Source organism: Dermacentor variabilis, chromosome 8 (genome assembly GCF_050947875.1).
Source record: "Dermacentor variabilis isolate Ectoservices chromosome 8, ASM5094787v1, whole genome shotgun sequence".
Classification (NCBI taxonomy): Eukaryota; Metazoa; Arthropoda; class Arachnida; order Ixodida; family Ixodidae; genus Dermacentor; species Dermacentor variabilis.
The window spans coordinates 117870913-117896202 of record NC_134575.1 but is presented as its reverse complement, the minus strand read 5'-3'; the positions used below and the strand labels follow the sequence as shown (position 1 = coordinate 117896202).

At 43.5% G+C, this 25290-nt stretch overlaps 1 long non-coding RNA gene and 2 other non-coding genes across 3 annotated transcripts; 2 read left to right on the top strand and 1 right to left on the bottom strand.

Annotated features, from left to right (window-relative positions):
* The first annotated feature begins 9642 nt into the window (after positions 1–9642).
* TRNAS-GGA (transfer RNA serine (anticodon GGA)) lies at positions 9643–9717 on the top strand. Its single transcript has one exon. It is a non-coding gene; the product is annotated as a tRNA-Ser (tRNA).
* A 208-nt stretch (positions 9718–9925) lies between these two features.
* Positions 9926–10000, top strand: TRNAS-GGA (transfer RNA serine (anticodon GGA)). Its single transcript has one exon. It is a non-coding gene; the product is annotated as a tRNA-Ser (tRNA).
* Positions 10001–21488: 11488 nt separating this feature from the next.
* On the bottom strand, positions 21489–24541 carry LOC142591247 (uncharacterized). Its single transcript, XR_012830416.1, has 2 exons — positions 24401–24541; positions 21489–21598 (listed from the first exon to the last, which is right to left on the bottom strand). It is a non-coding gene; the product is annotated as an uncharacterized LOC142591247 (long non-coding RNA).
* Positions 24542–25290: the final 749 nt, after the last annotated feature.

Here is a 25290-nt window from a genome sequence, read left to right as displayed (position 1 = left end):
GATAAACGACGCGCTGTTAACGGTCCCCGGCATAACTGCAGGCACAATAGTTCTCTTGGCAACGACCAGTAGTCGGTTGGTTTAGGGAGCCGAAATGCGCGCACATAATTGTCCACCTTACATGTGTGAAGTTTTCTTCAAACACCCTTTAAGACGTTACCTGTCTTCCGGCATCGGTGACAAAACGTCATATGCACGCTGGAAAACATTGTCGCGCTTTTTGTCAACATTGTCACGGCTTTTTGTTGCAAGGTACAGCACGTTTGGACACGAGCTTTTGAGCTATTCGAGCCACGGGCATAGTGAGGACCTTATTTCCGGTAATCGAGGGGAGGTCCCACCCCCTATATGTGCGTTCGTGCATGTGCATGTGTGTGTGCGTATATTTCTACATACAAAGCAAATTTCGGGGAATTAGAACCTCGCCACTTTCCGGCTACGCCAATGGCTCGAAACTAGCTTACATCAAAATGTGCTACCTTGCTCAGCGCTTGCGAACGATGGCGCATGTAGCTCGCGACCTGGGGCGCGATCGGAGATATTTTGTTCGATCCGCGTTCTCTTCGGTTGCTGCAACGTCACTAAGTGGCAGTATGCAAAATTTGTGACAAGGGGGCAGAGAGGGCAGCCAATAAGGAAGCGGTGACCTGTCCGGAAGTTTACTGCCGTCGTTTGTCGTCTGCTTGCACACAGTATGCGATAAAACGAAATGTTTCTGGCCTTCCAAATGAACTAAATATTTATCTAAAAAAATGCATTTTTTCTTCTCAAGCCCAAACAGGTTTTCAAATCGTAGCACGTCGGACTACTGAAATTTATAACTATTAGTTTCTTTGCGTCGTCCCTAGGTGGTGTCGCGCACAGCGAGAAGAAAGAAGAAAAAGAAATGATGGGAAGAGTCGCGCACTTTTTAAGAGGCAGGGACAACATTCCAGTGGCTCCCTGGCACCGATGATGGGGTCGATTTCGCTGTACAACCAACGAATTATTTGTTTCGAGAAACAAAAACGACGTCGGAATTCACTTTCTGCCATTTTTTCAAACGCATTTCTTCAAACGCATTTCTGCCATTTCTTCAAACGTGGCCGCGCCCCGCGGGCACGTTTTTGGTGACGTCAAGATGACCACACGCTCCTGTCAATAATTCTCCCATCGAGCATTTCGTATGCTAGGCGCCGAAACCGACGGGAGCTGGGAAGTTCTGAGCGATCTTACGGCTTCGCATGGCGCGTATGGTGGATTGGATTGGATCCCACCGGCGGCTGTGGCATCGCACGTTTGGATCCAATCCATAGTGTAATTCGAGAAAATGGCGCTTCCGTTGGGAACTTAGGTTGTTGCGCTGACTTTTCTAGATTAAGGAGGAGAGCGGGTGGCGGTGCGAAACGCGTTTGAAGAAATGGGAGAAAGTGAATTCCGGCGTCGTTTTTGTTTCTCGAAACAATTAATTCATTTGTTGTACAGAGAAATCGACCCCATCATTGGTTCCAGCGAGCCACTGGAATGTTGTCGCTGCCTCTTTAGCAAACTAAAGAAACCCGCAAACCATGGCTCACGCCTGATCTTCTAATTAAGATAGAAAAAAAGAATAAACTCTACCATAAGTTTATCAGAACTAAGGAGATGGGCGACTTACGTATCTTTAAAACCTATTGTAACCATCTGAAGAAGATACTTAAGAAAGTTAGGAATTAATATTTCATAAATAATTTCGAATCAATAAAATGACATAGTGATCTTGTTTGGAAGAAAAACTAAACAGCCTGATAACTAATGATACAAATCCTAGAGCGATTACAACACTGAAATTAAATGTGACACAGGTGTTCGACCAAAATCTAGCGGACGAGTTTAATAAATATTTCGTTGGTGTTTCTTGTGACAGAGACGTGAATAACGGCTTAAATGATGTCCCACTGTTGGACAAAACGATATATCTTAAACTTGTGACTGAAGTTGAAGTAATGGCAATTTTCACAGCTCAAAAATAGTACCTCACGTGATATAGATGGACCACAAATACGGCTCATAAGATCAATTCTGGACATTATTTTGCTCTACATCACTCACATCATTTAATCTCTGTATTTCAAATGCTGTATTTCCTCATGGAATGCAAGTTGCCCGCTTTTCTGTACTTTTCAAGAAGGGAAATAGGAACCAGTTAGGCAATTACCGCGCAATATCAATACTTCCAATATTCTCAAAGGTATTAGAAAAAGCTCTTCGCGAAATGTTTACAGAATTTGGAACCAAACATTATATACTCATCAAATCAAGAAATGGGTTTTGAAAACACCTTTCAACAGAATTCGCACTTTATAGCCGAATGATCATCATCATCATCATCATCATCATCACCATCATCATCAGCCTGGTTCCGCCCACCGTAGTCCTGCATAAAGAAAGCAACAAAATGCCAATAAAGAAAGGCGTCAGGCAGGGAGATACGATCTCTCCAATGCTATTTACAGCGTGTTTACAGGAGGTATTCAGAGACCTGGATTGGGAAGAATTGGGGATAAGAGTTAATGAAGAATACCTTAGTAACTTGCGAGTCGCTTAATATATTGCCTTGCTTAGTAACTCAGGGGACCAACTGCTATGCATGCTCACTGACCTGGAGAGGCAAAGCCGAAGTGTGGGTCGGAAAATAAGTCTGCAGAAAACTAAAGTAATGTTTAACAGTCTCGGAATAGAACAGCAGTTTACGATTGATAGTGAGGCACTGGAAGTTGTAAGGAAATACATCTACTTAGGACAGGTAGTGACGGCGGATTCGGATCATGAGACTGAAATAATCAGAAGAATAAGAATGGGCTGGGGGGGTGCGTTTGGCAGGCATTCTCAGATCATGAACAGCAGGTTTCCATTATCCCTCAAGAAAACAGTACATAACAGCTGTGTCTTATCAGTACTCACGTACGGGGAAGAAGCCTGGAGGCTTACGAAAAAGGTTCTACTCAATTTGAAGACGACGCAACGAGCTATGGAAAGAAGAATGATAGGTGTAACGTTAAGGGTTAAGAAAAGAGCAGATTGGGTGAGGGAACTAACGCGAGTTAGTGATATCTTAGTTGAAATCAAGAAAAAGAAATGGGGGGGCATGGGCAGGACATGTAATGAGGAGGGAAGATAACCGATGGTCATTAGGGGTTACGGAATGGATTCCAAGGGAAGGGAAGCGTAGAAGAGGGCAGCTGAAAGTTAGGTGGGCGGACGAGATTAAGAAGATTGCAGGTACAACATGGCCACAATTAGTACATGACCGGGGTAGTTGGAGAAGTATGGGAGAAGCCTTTGCCCCGCAGTGGGCGTAACCAGAAGGAATATATACTAAAGCAATTTGAACAGGACAGTATAGTGTTGGGTATATTCATTGATTTTACAAAGGCGTTTGACCTTATAAATCATGAATTAATTCTGTGGAAGATTGAACGATACGGTTATCGCGGGCACGCAGCATCCATAGTCAAATCGTATCTAGCATATCGCCGACAGGCTGCAAGTATAAATGGCTTTATTTCACAAACTCTCCCTGTCCGCTGCGCTGTTCCGCAAGGAAGTATACTCGGTCTATTTCTCTTCCATCTTTATATCAATGACATCGTGAACGCATTTCCCCTCGCAAAATTTATCGTATACGCAGAGGATACAAGCATATTTTTATCCGGCGAAAATTCCAATGATCTAATAGATTCAGCAAAGTGCATGCTCAAACACCTAGACAAATGGACACATAACTTATAAAAACAAATATACTTTCGATCTTGTCCGCAGAAATAGTAACACTTTTTAAAACTTTGGGCGTAGCGTTTAACCAGGAGACCTTCTGGGACGATCATGTGGTCCACATAACTTCCAAATTATCACAAATAATTGGTCTGTTATATCGCAACCGTGAAATCTTACCGTCTTGTGTTATGATGTTAGTTTATTACTCTTTATTTAATTCTCGCCTTAACAAAATATTGTAGCGTTATATGGGGAACTACAACGCTGGCAAACCTGCACAAATACCTTGTATTACAAAAAGAAGCAATGCGGATTATTAAGAAATTATCTCGGTTACATCAAACGAGACAAATATTTTTAGAACACAAAATAGTTCCAGTAACAAAAAATCTATGACTATCGTCTAAGCCGAACACATAAACAAGAGCATTTAAATAAAACCTCGTTTATTCAAACTCTTTCAGGCCTGAGAAGGCGCGGACAGAACTACAACACAAGAAATAAGGATATGTAGAAAATTAAAACATTTCGATCAACATATGGTCTACAAACCTTCGAACACCGGCTTCCACAGCTTCTTAATGACCAATTGAGACAGGTTATAACACCCCAATGTGTCACATTTCGGACACTCTTGGCGTAAGCCAAGAGTGTCTGCTTTGTTCTCGTCGTTATGCACGTCATGTCGTGCTTATTCTATATTTCAGCACGTTTACGTCTTTTATGCCACACCTAACTAAATACCTCCGCTCACAATGAGTAAGTGCACGCTGAATGTGTGCCAGAAACAGCCCCGTAACTGCGGATCATTGCAGTGACAAACCTGCATGCATAGAAGGAAATGTACACAATCCCCGTATTTAAAGCACACAAACGCGTTCCCTGTGTGGCGAGTCGCTGCAGTATTATCTTGCAGTTACGTAGCATATTGTAGGAGCCTAATTATCGCAACGTTGGCTAATAGCAACCAAACATCGAGCGCGGAGCAGACGCCCGCCACTTTCGCGCAGTTTCCACAGCAGGAGAAGCCCGCGGCTGCTAGCGGGTGCGGCAAAGCAGCGCAGCCGCGTTGCAGTTCCCCGGAAAAAGCTTTCCTTTTAAAGTACTCTACATCACCCTGGCACAGTTTCGTCCAATCAGAAACGCAGGCGCAGGATCGGACCATAAACGGGCATAACCGTCTCATGCCCGCACCTGTAAGCACCTGGCGCCAACTTGTCGCGTCGGCAGACGGGGAGAAGGGGTGAGCGTCCCAAGGAAGCGTAGGCGCCGCTGGTATGCACACTAACGCACACACACGGCTCGCATGAAGTCCAACGGTCGTGTCTCGGCGACTCGTCGGCGCCTCCCTAAAGCCGAGGAGCCTTACTTTCGCGGCCCTTTGGCACCGTCTGCAAAGGTCTTGCCATGCCTGATTTTGAATGAATCGGCGATTTGCGCTCGCGCTAACGGTTGCCACACAGGCGAAGCGTAACATTGGCTATGGTGGAAATTAATGCACATGCTGAACAGTGTCTGTATACAATCACTTTTTAACGTGTATCGCAATTTTGGTGGAATAATCTGATCGCATAAAAGAGACACCGAAGAAAGGCAGATATTCTGGTGAAATGCAGCAAAATCACTTCCTTCGGGCAGGTTAACAACGCTGTCTCATTCTTTCTCGAGTAATACACAATATAAAATAGGATAAAAACACATGCGCGAACAGCAGGACTTTTTATTTAATGTCTCAACTCGCGTAGCCCTAAGGAAGCTGCTCTACGCCTATCGAGCAAGAGCCGAAACTTGAAGGGCGAGGGTCAAGTGAGAAGAGGAAACCCGCAAGGCGTTTGGGATGAGCAGATATGTCCCTACGCTTAGTTCGTTCAGTTCTTAAGAAACTAGTTAATTGGAACATTTGGAAGATGGTATTTCACTTTGCTACCAAAGCTGTTTTCGGCGGAAGTATCAGAAACATCGTGAATAAGCCAGAATACCAATAATCGCAGAATTTACACCAGTATGCAAGTAGAACTGAGAAGAATAGAATCTTTTGGCTTTTGTGTTTGTGCTATTGTTTGAGACTATTCTTTTGGTTCTGCAAAGTGCCATTATATTTGAAAAGTGGCGCTGCTAAGCTCGAGGACACGGGCTTGATACCCGGTCGCGGCCGCCACATATTGATGGGGGCGAAATCTCAGAACCCCAGGTGTGCAAAGTTAATCCGGAGTCCGCCAGCGTGGCGTGCCTCTTAATCATATCGTGGTCTTGGAAAGTAAAACTACGGAAATTATTGTCTGAGTAGTTCGCTGTATTACGCGTAATGTATACAGTGCGTAATATGTCTGTTGACCGTGAGCTAAAATTTGCCATAAAGGCAAGAAATAAATAGACGATAACCCATCTGAATATTAAATTGCGGGGCGGGGACTCGGCCCCAAGAACTATGGGTTGCCAGACCAGCACGTTAACCTATTAAGCCACTGTCGCCATAAAAAATGTTCCGTCTCCTTGAGGTTTCCTGCGGTGCGCGTATGTATCACTGATTTGAGAACCGGCGGCGCTTCTTTGTGCGCGGTATCTGCTAGCTGCCGCGTACGTGGGGCAAATCTCCTAGCTCGTACGATTGGGTGCAGCAGGTCGCTTACTAAGCGTGCACTGTACAGATTTGCCGGTATGCTCCATGCTTTCCCTCTCTCTCCGCGCCCACGCCGCTGATTATGCAGACAGTGCATGATTACAGCGCGTAGCCGCGAACTTGTAGAGGCTGGTGTGAGGGCGACAAATATCGGCATCGCGTTTGCCTTAATCAAAGCGTGTTGTTAGCTTCCAATGGCATTACAGGTGAACGCCACACGAGTTGCCCATCAGAGTAATTGCGATGGTTGTGTTATGTCCTCAAGAAATTCTCTTTAGTTAGCGTACTGATTGGCGGCAACAGGTGTTCTGCTTGGGTTCAGATTACTGGATACGCCGTCACTTGACCGTCCACGGCCGGAGTAGGCGAGTACCGGTGGTGCCGGCCCTCGGCGGACAGGAAACAATGCGGTTGCCGTGACGAGACTTATCAATTTACGCGATAGCGTTGGCGGCGATGGGTAATACGGCCGCCTCGCTCTGTGGCCGTATTCCTTTCTGAGGCCGCGACTACGTCTCCGGTGACACTACTAGAATATATCAATATATTCGGCGATTTACAGTGTTGTTATTCAACAGCCGGCACTTTGCACTGCACGCCTCGACTCGTGTAATGTTTAATTCTTTTGGTGCTACACCACTGGGTACAAATGTTCAGTTTTGATTTCTCGATGCCAAATTCACGCAATGAAGCTGCGATTTTCAACAAGTCATCATGTCACACGTTAAAGCGTCATCCTATATTGCACGTATATTAATCACAACACAATTTCTTCTCCAAGCACAAAAGTATGGCTGGTCAATCAAGCCACATCTGGAAGAAGAATGTGCTTTAGGTTTCCATTGTTTATTCTAAAGAGCGGTACTACCTTGGTATTATATGCCAGGGATAGATTAGTTATGCATCCTTTTGTCTGAAGTGATTTTGCTTAGATGCCATTCATTTTAGGTGATCAGTAAACATATCATGGCTGGAGTGCACAAGTGCATGAGTTGGTCAAAAACAAAGTTTCTTAAGAGCAAAGTCATTAAGATGAAACTTTTTGGCAAGCTTAGTTTAACGATAATGTAGCCTGAATAACATAATGATCTCAGTGTAGCAGCGGAAGTAATTCAGTATTAACTTGCGGCCAGATGTTGTGTGTACTTTGTGAACATTGTAGCACCTCATTTTTCTCCTGTGTTTCAGGACTGCGGCCGTTTCATTGCCAGCTGTCAGGATGAAGCAGCTTCACAGCGAGACATGAGACGCCTTCCATCAGCGCCCTTTTCAACAGCAGTGGCGTTGGTATGCTCTTACCTAGCGTTTAGTTATTTCACCGTCTATGTTTTACGCGCAGTGACGTGTTTAATGGCTTCGCTTAGCATGATTGCTGTGACACCAGTTCCATGAGACAGAACATATACGGGGTGTCCCACGTAACGTCAGCCAAACAGTGAAAATGTGAAAATGGCACTTATCTGGACAGAACCAAGGTAATGTTGTTTACATCGATTGGAGATTACTTGCATTTTTCCTAGTTGTATAATTAGTTTTGATTAATCAACTTCTCAAATATTATAATTAGATGAGAAGTTTCAATGAGAAAATTGTAGAGCAACGAGAAAAACTCCCACCACAGCTTTCTGTGGCTCAATATGTGCTACATAATGTGTTTCTCTGAGCATGAAAGAAGCCTGAGAATACCCGCGAAGTGCCTCGTGTGGCCAGTAACGCGGGAATTATGCATATATTCGTGGGCCTGCTCTGTATACACATGCCCTGTATAGGCGTGTGTGTTCCGGTAAGAAAATGAAAATACTGAAGCAGCCAGGCACATGATGTATTTCAAGACAAGATTATCATGTAAAGTACTATGTCACAATAAAATAAAAAAAACAAAACGAGAATTTGTACAGAGTAGAGGCATGCTGGTGTGTGCGTCCGCGCGACTAAAATCTCATACAAGTTTTTAAAACATTTCATTAGGTTGGTTTCTATCACATTATTGCCATTTTTCTTTAGCACATTGTTATTGCAAAAATGTGCTCTCTAGTATTGCATGGTTAAAATCACAGTTCAAGTACATCATTTACCTTCACCTTCACGTTCACTGATACATAGAGAGGAATTGTTAAAAATTCCCTTTGCTTCTCTGACCTTCATTTTATTTCCTTCTCACGTTTTACCAGCTTTTTCTTATAAATCATCATACAGACTTTCCAGGGCTCACATGTAGCTTGAGCACATTGCGCCAGATTGTTGAGATGCCGAACAGGTGGCAATGACTGTAGTGGTGCTTAGAACGACAGAAAGCTGAGCTAGTTGGTAAGGATTCATTATGCAAAAAAGAAGTCAGGCGCGCAGACAGGACAGAAGAGTACAGAAGTGGACAACACGAACGCCGACTATCAACTGAAGGGAGCACTGAGGCGAAAAAAGAAGGCACAAAACTCATCTGACGTAGTAGTTCTGCGGAAACCCGCAAGGTGGAGAGAAGCAATGAATAAAGGGGAAAATGAGACATCCACCCGTTTTGTAGCAATTGCTACAAAGAAAACCCATACGGGTTCCTCGAAAGAAAAGCCTCATAGTTGATGAAAAATTCGTCCTGGTCCGGGACTCGAACCCGGGACCACCGCCTTTCCGGGGCAGCCGCTCTACCATCTGAGCTAACCAGGCGGCTAGCAGATGGTAGGGCGAAGTCGAATTTGTCGACAACACGAAGCAAAGGCAAGAGTTTGACGTAGTAGTTCTGCGGAAACCCGCAAGGTGGAGAGAAGCAATGAATAAAGGGGAAAATGAGCCATCCACCCGTTTTGTAGCAATTGCTACACAGGAAACCCATACGGGTTCCTCGAAAGAAAAGCCTCATAGTTGAAGAAAAATTCGTCCTGGTCGGGGACTCGAACCCGGGACCACCGCCTTTCCGGGGCAGCCGCTCTACCATCTGAGCTAACCAGGCGGCTAGCAGATGGTAGGGCGAAGTCGAATTTGTCGACAACACGAAGCAAAGGCAAGAGTTTGACGTAGTAGTTCTGCGGAAACCCGCAAGGTGGAGAGAAGCAATGAATAAAGGGGAAAATCCCGGACCAGGACGAATTTTTCTTCAACTATGAGGCTTTTCTTTCGAGGAACCCGTATGGGTTTCCTTTGTAGCAATTGCTACAAAACGGGTGGATGTCTCATTTTCCCCTTTATTCATTGCTTCTCTCCACCTTGCGGGTTTCCACAGAACTACTGCGTCAAACTCTTGCCTTTGCTTCGTGTTGTCGACAAATTCGACTTCGCCCTACCATCTGCTAGCCGCCTGGTTAGCTCAGATGGTAGAGCGGCTGCCCCGGAAAGGCGGTGGTCCCGGGTTCGAGTCCCGGACCAGGACGAATTTTTCTTCAACTATGAGGCTTTTATTTCGAGGAACCCGTATGGGTTTCCTTTGTAGCAATTCCTACAAAACGGGTGGATGTCTCATTTTCCCCTTTATTCATTGCTTCTCTCCACCTTGCGGGTTTCCGCAGAACTACTACGTCAAACTCTTGCCTTTGCTTCGTGTTGTCGACAAATTCGACTTCGCCCTACCATCTGCTAGCCGCCTGGTTAGCTCAGATGGTAGAGCGGCTGCCCCGGAAAGGCGGTGGTCCCGGGTTCGAGTCCCGGACCAGGACGAATTTTTCTTCAACTATGAGGCTTTTCTTTCGAGGAACCCGTATGGGTTTCCTTTGTAGCAATTGCTACAAAACGGGTGGATGTCTCATTTTCCCCTTTATTCAAAACTCATCTGCGCATGCTCAGGAATGGTAACACCACGTGTCAGTCGGGTACACGTGCCGGTCTACGTGAGAGATAACTGTTAAGACACTTAATCTCTTCCTTATGTAAAGTAATCGAAGGCTGACTCACGCACGCACTTCCACCATTAAAGGTACGCCATGCCTCTACCATAAGACGCGTATCTTCATTCTTATGCCTGTACAATATCGCGCATTCATCTAACTCTGGCGTGCAGTCACAATCTCGGCAATGTATAAAAACATTAGAAGGCGACCCACAGGTTAACGACCTTTTATGTTCCATTAGCCTCTGATTGATACACCGTCCCGTTTGCCCTACGTAGAACTGGCCACAGCTAAGGGGAATTATATATACCACACCCATACGACAGTCAGTAAATGTGTTGTTCTTATTGTGCTTCACTGGACAAATATCTGTTCGTTTTTTGCCTTTTACCCGCTCCTTTTTATTCTGTACGGCAGCACATATCTTACCTAGCTTCATTCCTCCTTGATTTAGGGTCCAGTGCCAGGTGCTAGCCATTGTTTAAAAATATTGCAAAACTATGAAAGATTCTTTCTTGAAAGTCTTTTTTCATATCAGCTTGATAGAGTTCCCAGCTTAGTATGGGTGCATGTAGCGTGGCGTTATTTTAGTGCATTGATTAAAAGGCCATTTTCCTTTTGAGAGTGTTATAGTTGCAAGGAAGTCGAAAGTATATTTTGATTTCAGCGACCCTTTATTTGAAATGACACAATTTCTTTACACGTTTCAACCAAGCTAATTTTTAAACACATGCCTTTTCTTCAGCGTTCCAATATTCTGACTGAGAGAGAGGTGAAAAGTAATAAAGTGTCGTACGCTTCGATAACTGTTCCAATTTATGTATCAAATTTCGTAATAGGAAGGAAACAAATTCACTTTTTCTACTGAACGTTCACAGAAACCAAAAAAATTTAAAATTTAGCTTTTAAAAGGGCCTTCCGAGGTGCCCAATCCGTGCATGTCATCTTTTATAGCACAGCTGAGCACGTGTGCAGCCTGCTCACCCTGTTCTAGAGGTAATACGCTGCGTGTGAAAAGACTGGACATGCTGACATGGCGTGACATTATGTGCGCAGTCTTCCCTTGTGATTAGTACTGGAAGTTGCATTGTGTATATTTTCTGCTGCTTCAGTGGAGGTCGCATAATGCAGGGATTCAGAGATGCATTAAAGCGAGAGAAAGACAAACCATTGGCACGCGCTGCCGGCGCTTTTCATGATAGCGTCGTCCCACTGCATGGGACAGTGTCCCACACAAATGTGTGTTTGTCACACACAAATGTGCCCTGGTTCTAGTTGGTTGTCAAGCATGCCATTTTCTTGTAACTTCAGAAAACAAATGCTCCATTGAAGCATTTCTGTTTTATTGTTGTATTACTGGATTCGGTCACTTTCTGGGCTAGTGGTTGCTGCTTTTGTTAACACATTGCACTTGTGAAATTCAGGCCGTCATCTGCTCTGTTTACAACGTATCTACCCTAATGGTCACGTTATAGTGGTGCTCAATCGTGGTTGCTCTCAATGAAATATAGACTTGTCTGGTCTAGGTATGCTTTTCTTCATGGCAAAGGAATAAAATATACCATGTTTGTGTCAGAAGGAAGAAACTGAGACTGTTGTTCTTTTTTGCATGTAAATTTATGCTTACTTTCTATAACATTTCTACATAACTCCAACAACTTATTTTGCGCAGTTTTGTAACATGCACACTTTGACTTATCCACTTAAGTATAAGGAAGAAAGGTGCGAAAATAAAGCATTGGAGTGGATTTAACTTAATGCTTTAATTCTTGCTACCTTCTTGCCCTAGAAGCTTTTCTGCTTTTTTTTTGGAGAAGCATATGTACAAAAGCAGGTTTTTACCAAATAGGCCGATGTTTGCGGGGCTTCTCTTGCACTACTATAACGTGGTGAAAGCACTGTGTTGCCATTTGGTTGTACAAAATCTGGTGTAATGATGCCACAAAAACTAAACGAAGAAACATATGTACACATATGGCGCAAGTACTGGCTCTCACCTCAAGCTTTAAAATCAGGAAACAGGCAATGTGTAATAACATGTGGGGACATGATGTAATGTTATACGTTAAAATAAAATTTTCGTGACGTGCAACTGATGGATCACTGATGCATTTGTCATTGTTTTTAAATGTTGCACGCCATAGTTACCTCGCAGGTTGTCTGCTCACCATATATGGCTACAACGCAAGTATTGTGGAGCATGGGACCGCAGGCACATCTTTTGCAATGTTTAACAATGTGTGACGAAAGCTTGTTTCTTACAGATGGCCCATACTCCCTCAATCTCCTAATTTCGCATTAATGGAGCATCCAATCGGTCCGATGCAGGCACGACCTGATGATGGCAGCAGACTGTACACAGTGCTTGTGGCCTAGTTCACCAGGCGCATATTATGCTTCAAGCCACAATCAACCTTTTTCATTTTTGGGCTCTGCCTTTTGTAGTCGTAGCACAAAACCCGCCTTATAAGGGCCTGAGAAACTGTGCAACTAAATTACGCATGAAAATGCAATATAATGACCATTCCTGAGTGAAGTAAAAATATCGTCGAAGTTTCGTAGGTTTTTTTGATTTTCATTGGTAATAATGTAGCTGGTATCTATGGACAAATGAAAATTTCTTTATGAAGCATGTGGAGAGAGATTTGCTCTGATGTGAGAAAAGAAGACTGAAGCCAGGAAAACAAATTGATTTGGTTGTTGCGTGTGGCACAATTCCCAGGTGTTGCACTGTGCAAGGGAGGTTGCGTACAGTCTGCCATTGCCATCTGGTCGTGCCGGCGTTTCATAGACACGCATTGTAATAATTTGAGATTGAGGCTAAAGAAATTTTTTGTGCGGCATAACTCTCTTCCGCTTGTTGCGATGCACTGCAAAATACATGGGTTCGTTCATGTGTTCTTCAAAGCTCATTGTAGCTGGAAATTATGACCAGACTGTACATGAGATAAGCTTTGGCAGATTCATACGAAAAAACCGAGTCATTCTCACTTATATTGCATGAAGAATTTGTTTTTGAATGAATGACGTCGCTCAATGTTACTATTTGTTATATATGATGCCTGTTTTCTTGTTAAAGCTAGAGTTAAGATTTGGCGCTTGTGCCCTGCATGTCTTTGTCTTCGTTTACTTCTGTGATGCCATTCATCATCATCATCATCATCATCATCATCATCAGAGTGGCTACGCCCACTGCAGGGCAAGGACCTCTCCCATACTTCTCCAACTTCCCCGGTCATGTGCCAATTGTGGCGATGTTGTCGCCTCAAACTTCTGAATCTCATCCGCCCACCTAACTTTCTGCCGCCCCCTGCTACGCCTCCCTTCTAGAGAAATCCAGCCCGTAACCATTAATGACCATCGGTTATCGTCCCTCCTGATTACATGTCCTGCGCATGCCCTTTTCTTTTTCTTGATTTCAACTAAGATGTTATTACCTCGCGTTTGTTACCTCACCCAATCTGCTCTTTTCTTATCCCTTAACGTTACACACATCTTTATTATTCATTCGATAGCTCGTTGCGTCGTTCTCAATTTAATTAGAACCCTTTGCCAAGCCTCCAGGTTTCTGCCCCATAAGTGAATACTGGCAAGACACAGCTGTTATACATACACTTTTCTTTTGAGGGATAATGACAACCTGCTGTTCGTGATCTGAGGATGCTTGCCAAACGCATCCCAGCCCCGTCTTATTTTTCTGAGTATTTCAGTCTCATGATCCGGATCCACAATCAATACCTGCACTAAGTATATGTATTCCCTTACCACTTCCAGTGCCTCGCTACCTATCGTAAACTGCTGTTTTCTTCCGAGACTGTTAAACATTACTTTAGTTTACGGCAGTTTAATCTTTAGAACCACCTTCCTGCTTTGCCTCTCCAAGTCGGTGAGCATGCATTGCAATTGGTCCCCTGAGTTACTAAGGAAAGGAATATCATTAGCGAATCTCAAGTTACTAAGGTATTGCCCATTACCTCTTATCCCCTATTCGTTCCAATCTAGGTCTATGAATACCTCCTGTAAACACGCTGGGAATAGCATTTGAGAGATCGTATCTCTCTGCTTGACGCCCGTCTTTATTGGGGTTTTGTTGCTTTCTTTATGAAGGCCTACGGTAGCTGTGAAGCCCCTATAGTGGTGCCATTACGCCAGAATAAAGCCATGACAGGAGCTGCCAGTTTATGCAGTTATACTATATTTTGCGCAGTATCGCTGGCGGCCTGAATTTGACGAGTGCGAAGTAGCAGTAAGTACTTGAAAAGAGTAGAATTTTGGGCTAGTTGGCGATGCATATTAGAGTACGGCGAAGCGTGTTAGATGGACCAAAGCAGGCGAGAAAGAGAGCACAAGCGTTACTGTACAGAGAGGCAGAAGCCATTAGCTGAAACAGTGTCGAAGCAAATCACGCAATGTTTCCCTCAGGCGGAATGTGAGACGGAGGTACCTGCTCTTGCACTTCGTTTTATTCCACGCTGTGCCACAAGACGGATCCCCACGACACTCCGTTAAATCGCCTCTGCCGGTGACGTTCCCATTCTGGCTTCCACTGCTGGCATTAGGGCTGTGCGCGGACAATTTATCATTCCAGCTGAGCAGCTGTGTGCTTCCTAAACTGTGGTGAATACACCGATATCAGCCCAAACCACCCAAACATCAATATAATTCTATCGCCCAGTATACCCTGACGGTTTACAAATTTACCGTCGGTCACAACAGAGGAGATTTTCAACCTTTTTGTGTCGCTTTGTGCACGACCGAAGAGCGGCACCGGTAACGCCGCTCACGACGTTCCACATTGGGCAAACGTCTCGTATTTTCCAGCGTGCAGTTCCTTCTGCGCCAGAACAATTGACTCGCCGGTTGACCCCCGCGAATTTTTAGAACGTGCAACTTCTTAAAGCTCGAGCGCAACGCATAATCTTGGTATGGTTTTAAATGCACGAAATTTGGTGCAAACTGTCACTTTATGAAAGAAATATGGAGATTGCTTGGCGTTTACGACAAAAACTGGATACAACACATTTAAATAAAATATATTGTATGAAACTTTTAGCCAAACCTACGCTACCACCGGAAAAGGCTTCTTCGCCTTATTGAATTAGTAATTTCTTGGGGTAGATCGGGCAAACAACGATATTTATAAGGTGTGTGTATTGCATTCGTCTGCCAGGCCGGGGCAAGGCCTGAGAATAAAGGCACAGGCGACATACGAACTTGGGATGGTGGACCTGTGCTGTGTCTGTGACAAAAACTTCGGCCCATGCAGGCATATATGTGTGGATGCTTGAGTAGGCCTTTCCTGTGATTTTATATGCCTTGAGTAGTTTATATTACCTGACAATATTTATAACTTCATGTTAAATGCATACCATGTCGTTTATCGTCTATTCAATAAAGATTTACTCTGGAGATCCTTCTGTGGTAAACTCAGACTTTATTCGTCACTGCATTAAAATTCATATTTGCAGCACTTCGTGAATTTCTTGCTTTGTCCGCTAGTACCACTATGTCGTCAGCATGCATCCGCCCAGGGATGTGTTGCTGCTCCCTTTAGTTTATGCGGATGTAAGACAAAACGAAGCCTCATTCGCTGATTTTCAGTCGTCTTTGAATGACCAAACCAGCAGTTCATTGCCTTTTCGGCTAACAGATACAATTCGTATTGAGTTGTCTCTACAGATCTCCCTCAGCAGTTCCACATTAGCCTCGTCTATGACTTCGTGCTTGCGGATATCGCATAGTGATTCCCTCCTACATAGTCGCTAGCTTCCTCAATAACTAGAAATCTTGATCATCAATGTCTATGCGGAGTCTGAAATCTCTCTTCACTGCGTAAGCAAAAAGCCATTAAAATCTAAGTGACTGTCTTGTCCGTTACCCGTACTGTAGTTCCCGCAATATATCATTTTCTACAGGGATTCGGGCAGCTCTCACTTTATGAGATGCATTGTCATTGTGTAAATCAGCGGCGTTACAGGAAATGATCTGCACGGCCACGTGTGATCCTTATCACATTTGCCATTATAGATAAAGTTCACCCTTCTTTTACTTCTGCCAAGCAGGATTTTTTGTTTTAATACGTTTGTCTACGGAACTACTCAGCTATGCCTTTCTCTTTGGACCTATACGTTCGAATGCATTACCAAACATCACTTATGACGCATCCGTGTAATGTAAAAATACACGTGGAACACTTGGGAGTTGGTATGTTTTCAATGAAAACAAGAAAAAAACTTCGTTGGATCATGTAACTCTGAATCCACTGAAGTATGCTTTTCCCATTGTGAGTGTAAGGAACAAGCCTAGAGTGCATTCATGAAAGAAACAGCCTAAGCGTACATGAGGTGTTGGTCCTCGATGCCTTGGTGCTTGCTGCTGCTCTATCGAAAACATTATCTACTGTTTTGCACTGTGAGCGGCGACGTCACAAAATTTTGATCGTCCAGATGGAGGCGTCCTAATGAATGTCCGGCTGCTCAGTATATTCCAGTATCGTTGTGAGTCAGATTTCTAATTGGGCATACCTCACTATACCTTGCCGTCTGAGGAAGTTCATCTGATTGGCGAATAAGTGAGGAGATCCCGACTTGGTGCTGGTATAATTTCCTACTTATTTACTGATGCTTTTTCAACCTTGAATTAGACTGTTATGGGAAATATTCTAGCAGAAGTAGGGTACTCTTAAGAGAAATAACGTTTTGGAGAATCTTTACTAACCATGATGTACATCTGGGCATGCCTGGTACAATCAAATACCACTTGTAAAAACATTAGGTTCATGGGGAAAACATAATGAACGGAATTTTCATTCCACGAAGCAGACTTTACATGTTTTTACTTCATTAAACTTATTGACGCATGATGTACAGAAAATAGCTTTCGCTTAACCTTCACCGTCGCACTCAGCAAGAAACGACAGTTCAGCGAACTGCTGATGCCACGTTGGATGCGTCACGAAAAGGAATAATATTTCTGCTCACATGTCTGCTGGGGTGCTATGCAGGATGCGCCGAGTTTGGCGAAACTCGGGATCTGCACGAGCTCTGGCGACACCCCAAGATGAAAGCACAAATGGTACCGAGACACAGTTTATTTTCCACAAGTCTCCAGTTTCATTGGTTTATCTAGATTCACTCTGGGTGGCTATCATTCCTTGGGCGTTGCCTTCTGGGCGGTCGACAAACTGGGGCTCACGTGATCATACCGTCGGTGCATGGTCGCGCCTTCTTTCACTTGTTTGTCGTTCCACCGAGTGCATTACACGCACAAGCGAATTATAAAACAAATGCATTTAGTACAATATTAGTAGTTAGTTTAACGTGGTTTAAAAGCATTTTAAAGCTTACAAGATGTACAATGAATGTATATTCGACTAATTTGTAATTTAGTACGCTTCGCATTACACCACGAGGGAACGCTGTGGTGGCGTCATCACATACATTCATCGGGCGAGCTTGGCGGCTAAGCATCGGAGAGGCCCAGTGTAAAACTCGTGCAACGAGCTTGCAGTGCGCGACGTAGTGATCAGGCTCCACGATGACCACTATTTCTTGTATAGTTCTCTTCCTCCGTGAGCAATGTTTCCGTGCACCCCGAAAGACTGCGAATAGCTTAGGCGATATTACAGATCGCAACGCGCACCTACTGTTCACGGCACAATCTTGAACAAAACCCTTATCCGGTGCTGCTTCTGTGAGTGCGCTGAGTTCCTCCACTCTGCGTGACTGCGAGCGTCACGGATATTGCATAGTGTGTGCAAAAGGAAGACAGCTGATATAGCTACGATGCGACAAGGAGGTGGTGCCGACGATGGATCTCGCAACCAACACTGTAAAGGAGGCATTGAGAAACTGCAGATAAGTATATTTCTACTGTTTCATATTTAGCATAATAATAGTGCACGGATTAAGTCACTTTCGTAGTAACGAACTGAATGTCCAGCAGTTTAAAAAAGGCATTGAGAACCTATGAGTGTTCGTGCTTCTACATGCAAGTGGGCCCGCGAAAATATGGAAAAGATAAAGGTAACCTTCACTAACTTAGTGATATAACAGAAATTCATCAGATTCAGCCCGCAGAATCTATGAAAGAGTATCTTTATCCAAGTGAAATATCAATAGCAGGTACTGATATAAAGCAGGAAATTTATACAAAAATTTCGTGGGTTGAACAGAACATGGGAGGCATTTCCGAATCGTGGTCGCCACGTTACCGATATCCTTGAAAAATGTTTAGAATCGTTGCATTCTACCAGTTATGCAATATAGGACATAAACCTGGAGGTTAACAAATAAACTTGAGAAGTCGAGCACTGTGCAGAAAGCGAAGTAACAAAAATTGTTGGAGATAGCATTAAGGCAGGAAGACAGTGACGTAGTAAACCGTGGCAACTGATATGCTAGTTGAGATTAAGAAAAAAAAAATGGAATCGGTGGGCAGGCCATGCACGTCTTCAATCACTTGTTGCCAATTTATAACAGGTGATTACATAAGCGTGACAGAATGGATGTCAAGGCGAGAGAACTGCAGGATGGTAGGAAATTGCGTAATGGGACAAAAATATGATGTTTGTAGGCGTAGGATGCAATCAGCTCGCATAAAACGGGATTGTAGGGAGCGCCATTGATTTTGCAGTGAACAGAAATAGGTTTGTGGTGCTGACAGTAGAGGCTCGTGAAGGTGCGAGGACACCTCAGCTGTTGGCACACTAATAAACATTACAATTGGCTCTGAAAAAAGCCTGTTATGAAAAATAAAGCAATGTTGTCCCGACAAATTGTTTTATTATGCATAGACTAAAGCCTTCCACAGTTAAGGGCGGTTAGTACCAATAGTGCAATGAGCATTTTTTATTTGTAAATAATGGTTTATATGCGATTGATTCATTCCAAGAATCCACTTTTCTTTACAGCAAAACATTCTGCTGCTGGAGGCACTCAACCACCTCGTGGCAGTAGGCGAGCACCAGGCATATGCGCCTGAGAGTGTGGCAAGGTCCAGAGGGCTGCTCTGCAACAGTAGGATCAGTGCCCTCACTTCTTTCCAGTCGAACCCCCAGAACACACCTTATAAAGGAGCTGTCAGTTTATAATTTTGTTTATTATTCAAGAGCATGAATAAAATTATTGCAGTAAACATTGTGCTGTGCACATTAGGACACTTGTAACATGCACTTGATGTCTCTTCAAAATGGGCAAAAACATAAGACAACCTGTGCCACTATTGGACCGTGTAAATGAAAAGGACACTAATGCAGCATATACGTCATTGTGCTGTTTGTTCTTTCTATGTGCAAGAATACAGTGGGTGTTGATTAGCCACAAGATGAATGGTGTGTGTATTTCACAATGAAAAGACAGGAAACGGCATGACCTTAATAATGCTATCACCTATAGACTGTGCATATGACTGCAACACACTCCGACTCAAATGTGCCATTACATGCATGTTTGATACCACATATTTTTAACATTGTCTTATAATTGCATGTACTAATTTTCACACAGCTTAAGCCCATGCATAGCTCACTTGTGATGTATCCATTTCATAGGCCAAATAATTGTACACTTTGTCCTTTTGTGTTGTATGAAAAGTAGCATCCTCTAGTCGGATACAACTTCACAAGACAGGAGAGGCCCCGCCCAGATGACCAAAGCACAGCAGCCGATTGCCTCCACGTCTAAAGAAATAGTCCCTCTCCAATGAGCGGGTATTAGTGCGTCCAGCGGCACGACGTCAGTGTAGAGTGTGTGCCCATTGGTGCAGGGTTGTGTTCACCTGCCGTTGAAGTGCAGGCTCTGCGGCCTCTTAAAGTTGTATCCGATTATAGAATCACATAGTGCCTTGCACTGGTTGCATAGACTTTCGCAACTTGATAGCACACAATGATCAGTAACAGAAGTCTATAAAGGCACCCAAGCAAAGCTGGCTGGCCACACTTCCATTATGAGGGGCTGTAAACAGTTCTCGCCAAATATTCCTATGACATCCTTGAAAAAGAGGTGGTGTTTGGCACTTTAGAATCAAAAACAGATTACAGTGAATGTTGTGTACCACGTTAAAAGCAACTGAGCTTGGTTATCTGCAAAGCATGTAATGGAAGCTTGTGCTTCAGATAGGAAACAAAGTGCTCTGTCCAGTACAATTGTCGAGTTTGCTGTGGCACCTATTATGTCATTAGTGTCAACATACAAATTTTCAAAGGCCATTCATTTCACCATTATTTTTGTATGACGGTTATTTCAATCAGTGCTTGTATTACATGAGCAGGTGGATTTGAAAGCAAAGCTTTGTTTGCAAACCTTCAGACTTCCATAATTGTGTGGCAAGGCACTGGCATGGTGTCGAATAGCTCACACTTCCTCGGTCCTGCACCAAAGAGGCCCAATGCTCTATTTGAAGTTGGATGGCGCAACAATTCGACGGCACACAAAGAAGAGTAAGACACACAGCAGAGCCTTCCCCTACTAGAAAATCCTATTTGTTTTCAAACGGGTTTCATCAAATAGGGTTATGGAACGGGACCCCGTTTGATCCTGTTCAGTCCTGACCTGTTTAAATCCTGTTTATTCCTGTTTAAACCTGACCCGTTTAAATCCTGTTTAAACCTGACCCGTTTAAATCCTGTTTATTCCTGACCCGTTTAAATCCTGTTTAATCCTGACCCGTTTAATCCCGTCCTATCTAACCCAGACCTGTTTGCCCCTGTTCAGATCTATATTTTGCTACATTCATACCAGGTCCTTTCAGAATGGATTGATGTTGCTTAATATAATTTACTCTTTAAACCTATTATGTACACTTGTGTATTTGCGATCAGCATTGAAGAGAAGTAGATCTGCATTATGTTTGCAACAAGAATGCCACTTTCACATGTAGGTTTGCCTGGTAGATTGCTTGATACGAAGATGAACACAATTTTCGGCATAAATTGATTAGCGCTACCAACACTGATGTGATACATCATGAACAAATTTTGTATGACCCACGAGTACGTTCTCTATGTATGACCCACAAGAAAATGCACCCTGAAGAAGACTGTACCTCATTTTCATATTTACTACAAGTATGCAAATGTAATTCTTGCAAGTTTAGTATATGTTCAATTACTTGTACTCGTCTTAATGCAGTGCTTTTTGCTGTAATGGTTTGTTCACAAATCCACAGTAAAGCGTTATTTTGGGGTGAAAAATGTCAGGCAAAGTATTGGCATGTACTTGTAAGTGAAAAAGACAAGTATACTTTACGTAGGTATTTCTGTACACCCACTTGAGCTTTAATTAAGCCTGAAGTCCTCCGGCTTAAGTAAAAGCATGTCATAAATGTCCCAAGCACTGTTTATTGGACCTTCTAACGGTATTTCGATGCATCCAGTCTGCCGAGAGAAGACCGCTGGAGTGGGTTGCTTGGGTGAGAGCGAGCAGGGCACCTGAAAAAGTAAAGCCAATAATTTATCTTGACTCATGCAACAGGTTGGCACATAGGCAAATTTGCCTATGTTCCCACAGATAAGAAAGGTTCAGCATTCCGGTCATAGGAGATAATGAATAAATCTTATTGAAAAATATGTGGTTTCATGCAATGCCTATGTTTCAAGGGAACATGGATTACTGTGGGAGAATAAGCTGTCATAATTAGCAGCCGATTGAAGCAAGTGTTATAGGAAAAAGATGGACACATCGCTTGATTTACAATTATTACTAGTATTGAAGCAACAGAATACAAACATGAAATACCTGAAATACATGAAATACATGAAATACAGGTTGAGATAATAAATTATTCAGAAACTAAACCCTTCTGCCAGCAAAATACCGTAGTGTACTGGCTTTGACATTGCGCTGCTCAGGCAGAGGGCATGGGATTGAATCCCAGCCACAATGGCTGCATTTAGATGGCAGGGAAATGCCAAAACCCCTATGTAAGGTCTATTGGGTACACGTTAAAGGATACTAGGGATGCCGCCAACTTGAAGTTATAAGAACCGGGGTAAATTTCGAGATAAGCAAACTCACAAAAGTAGAAGGCCCTGGCCATGCGAAGACCATATAAAGACATTTAAGGTAGGTGCCAGCAGCCGCAAAATTTCTTGCAAAAGCGAAATATAGCAGAAGCGGTATTTTTCCGTAGATCACTTTTGCAAGGTATTTTACAATTTGACACCCGACATGTTGGGCATCTACGGGCAACAGCAATTCTTGCATAGATCATAGCAAACACTGTTGCACCTAGGTATACATAGACACATAGGTATAGGTACAGTCACCGACTGATTTTCCGGACTCCGAAAATTCGGACATGATTACTCGGTCTGCTTCACGGCACCGCCATTCTCCCCATGGACCATAATGTATAACAACTTCCGAAAGTTCGGACGCCTTGCAACCTCTCATCTGATTTTTCGGACACTCCTTGAGCCAACTTGATCGAGAGCACCATACACCGACTCTGACCGTTGCATGGTTCTACTTGCTGAACGCCATTTTTGTTTTGAACGGAGCCTCCTTGCTGCCCCACGAAGTGGCGCTACTGCAAATCCCTGCTCATCATCCATCGTTTCTGCCTGGTTTGTAGCTACAGCAGTTCCGGTCTCAGCTTAGTATGCCATGTCAAGACAATCCAGCGGCTGATTTGTTTGTTTCTTCGTGCACGACGCTGCGAGTAGGCCAGGTTTTTTGTTTGTGCAACTGATGTCGGCGTGACGATGTTTGACGAAGCAAGATGGACCAATTCATTTCACTAATATCTAGAATAGCTACCTGTAAGCACCACCTACCTTTCAACAACATTTGCAAAGCAAAAAACCTCATCCTGAAAAGTCTGCACATGAAGACATCGGTAGCATCATCAGCGTGGGGCCTCAAGATAATTCGGCAAGCCAAGAAATTACTGACAGCACGAGTGCAAGCATGCCAACAAGAAATCAGTGGCTGAATAATGCACCTTCTACCAATTGGTAGACAGTACATTTTCGCAAAGCCCTAACTACAGCAGATCATTGTTCAGGAGTTCCCGAATGCACAACTCTATGCCATTTTCACGCCGACTCTAGGGAAGCACCTCTGCACAGTTGCAAGAAAAAAAGCTAGATGCCCCAAGAGAAATGAGCCCACTCAAGCCATGGAAGTTATGTTTACCTTGTCTTCCTACAACTACTCAAAACCTAGGACTGCTGTTTTGCACAAGGGAACAAACGTCAACATTGGTGCCTCGCCCAACACAAGTGGTCTGCACCGTAGAAGGTGCCATCAGTCAGCCCACAGATGAGGCCCACATCAGTGCTGTCAGTGTGCTGTACAAATTGCAGAAGCACAGCCTACAAGCTTGTCTGCCTTAGTGTGATCGCACCAATGAACGAAAACCAACGAATCAAGTTTGTTTCGTGCCGCGAACAGTTGCCTCATGCTGGATTTTCCTACAATTCTTTCTAAGCACAGATAATGCTTGGTTTGTTTTGTAGGCATGTAAATAATGAAAAGGCCTGCATTACTATCTCTGAAAAAAATCATGTAACAAAGCACGTACAGTACACAGGTGCAGTGTCTATCACATACCATTTCGTGCAGTAGAGGCTACATCGGATAAACCGGCCAATGTATAAAGGACTGGCAGCGTGACCAAGCAAACTTGATGCGTGGGTCAGTTAGCAGTGGTAGTGCACTGCTCTCGGCGCACATGCACCTATGTTTGAAAGATGCTTGCTCGTGACAAAATATAAAGACAAAAGCGCTGGAGAGATATCTGAGGCTTTTCTTATATGTATGACGAGGAACCTAGCACTAGCTCCCCATGCAGAGAATTACTAGACAGTGAGACTGCTTCTTATCATTGTAAAACAAGTGTCACGCTCACCATGTGATGCATCCTTTTCGTTTCTGTGCGAACAGCATGTATTCAGATCTATTCTCCCCCTTTCACCTTTTGCACAATATCACTGTGCGAGCAATAATACTGAACTGTTAGTAGCAGTCTGTCATGTTGCCTCCTTTCTTTCCTTGTGAATTGTGTGCTAAATAAGGATTTTTTTGTGAAAGAGTGCTAGTTTAACGCATAAACTAGCGCCATGGCACTTTGCAATAAAGGAGTTATAATTATCTAAAAATATGTCCATGCAGAACAGTGTCAAAAGAACACCTTAAAGAAAGAACATGAGTGTATCTATCATAAAGACCAATCCTTGTCTTTTTTCCTTAACATAATTTTCAATACCGATATTGAAGTACAAGCTCACCATATTATATCACCTTGTAAATGAAGCAAGGCACAATGGTGCCCAACTGTCGCGGGACCAACTTGGATGTGGAGATCAGCGCAGATCAGCAACATAGCATGGTCTGTTTACACTTCTTCTCCAGGTCGAGCAATACCTATAGCAGCTATAAAACAAGTGAGCTTAGAATCAGAAGCGAAACAATATAAAAAGTGACACTGAACAAAGCAACTTTCGTTGAGCATAAATAGGATCGAAATGCTTACATTATGCCCATAAGTAACTTCACTTTGAGCAACAAAGCATCCAATTTAAGAAAGATTATATGTATGAGCTATCTATGTGAGAAAGATTAATCGAACGCCCTCTATTTGCCATACCCCTCCCCTTATGCATGGAAGTCTCCCGGACTGAGTGAGCTGGGCTGATCCCAGGTATAGTGTAATTAAAGGTTGTCACTTGGTGGGCCAATCCCGATACCATTGCATGACTTGTACAATAATTTTAATGTGTATTGTAATGCTGGCCATCCTGCAGGCACTGCAACATTATAGCACCCATAAGGCTAATGGTATTACCTGATAAGGTTAACTAATAAGTGTCCCCAGAAGCATAACTCGGCATGTATACTCGGAGGCCATTATTATAAGAGAAGCAATAGCAGAGGTGAAGCTTTATCCTGTGCCATATGCAAAATGGCCGAGCACGCCCAGCTTTTTGGTTACAATCTCACTTGTGACCACTGCAACAGGCTGACTGACATGCGTAACCAGCAGTTTATAGGACCACATTTTCATAACCTGCAATAGTTTTTAGATCTGAAGAAATCAGCCTCAAGCTCCATGATGCGCTGCACTCGAGAAGCATTATAAACTGGCAACATTTAAATGCTATGCTGCATGGTTTGTTGC